The sequence below is a fragment of the Pleurodeles waltl genome, chromosome 9 (assembly GCF_031143425.1).
Source record: "Pleurodeles waltl isolate 20211129_DDA chromosome 9, aPleWal1.hap1.20221129, whole genome shotgun sequence".
Lineage (NCBI taxonomy): Eukaryota > Metazoa > Chordata > Amphibia > Caudata > Salamandridae > Pleurodeles > Pleurodeles waltl.
In genome coordinates this window covers 912,299,451-912,300,759 of record NC_090448.1, presented here as the reverse complement: position 1 = coordinate 912,300,759, position 1,309 = coordinate 912,299,451, and positions in this window count along the sequence as shown.

Here is a 1,309-nt window from a genome sequence, read left to right as displayed (position 1 = left end):
AAATTGGGAAAATCATCTAAAGGCGGTATTTTTCACCCTATCGGTACACAAGTAAAACAGCTATTATTAAAAGAATGCACTATAAAATTTATTCTAGAGATTTCACATTGACCCGACTGATAATTAAAGTAAAACAAAAAATCACATTTACCGAGATGGAGGAAGCACTTAACAGGTGCTTTCTCTGTGGCCTCTTTTGCTGTTACTGGGAGGGCAAGAGATCATATATGGGTGGGCCTGGCCCACTGATCCACCCGCTAGAACTGGGCCTGCTTGCAAGTGAAGAAAGAAAAATTTGTTCTCAGACATAGCTTGACTCCAACTGACAGTGACATTCCATGAAAAGATGGGCAGTCACCTGAGATGAGCTGCTGAAATAATGTTGAGAAAGACTGCAGAGCAGGGGGCAGGTCAGTCACCAGGGAGTGCAATATATCAGTGGGCACTAGTGGACGAGGGGAGGCTAAGTGACTTATTAGGAGATTGCAGCAGATATTTGGGCTTGGGTGACACAAAGGTGTATGTCATCATATGGAGTACAGCGAGGGATAGACATGGTATTTTCACAGGAATACCTGTGGGCAGTGGAGAATACTTCTCTCATTACTTGAAGACTAAAGAACAATCATTCCTTCCGAAGGAGGATTGCTAGAGAATAATTTACAAGACATTAACATTTCTTTTTTTCATTCTACTTTAAAAGCAAAATGAATATGGGAAAACACTAGTTCTCTTTTCTATAAACAAAATTAAAAAGTGCAGGACTGTAAGGTTTTGTTGAAAAAGCCAACTTATGTTGAGAAGTGCAGATTGCAATAGAACATGTCAAATACATCAAGTACTTCCAACCTGCTACAGTGCAATAGGTGAATTGTGTACCAGGGTATGTTCTTTCTTTGGCATGATCATTAGGGACGAGAACGCAATCGCTTTGAACCTGTTGTAATCTCTCTGTGGGATTTTAGCCACGCACATCACTCTCATTGGTTCTTGGCCTTGCCTTTTAAAATTAGCTTGATTTCATTAATGAAAGCAATGCATACGTCATGCCTTTTCCAGTGTTTAGCCCTCCTCAAGGGCACCGGTAAACTACTGAAAACATACGAGGCTCCATGTTTTCCGTATGGTTTCTGGACTACTTTTTGTCTTTATTTCGTAGGCAGTGCGATCTCGCTGGGAAGTAATTAAGCACTTTTCATGGCTACCAGTTTAATTCTATTGTTTATCCTAGTGCTCCTTCGCAAATTCATGGTTTAACACAGCGTAATTGCACTTGTTTTTTTTTCCATTACTAAACAAAGGCGAAACA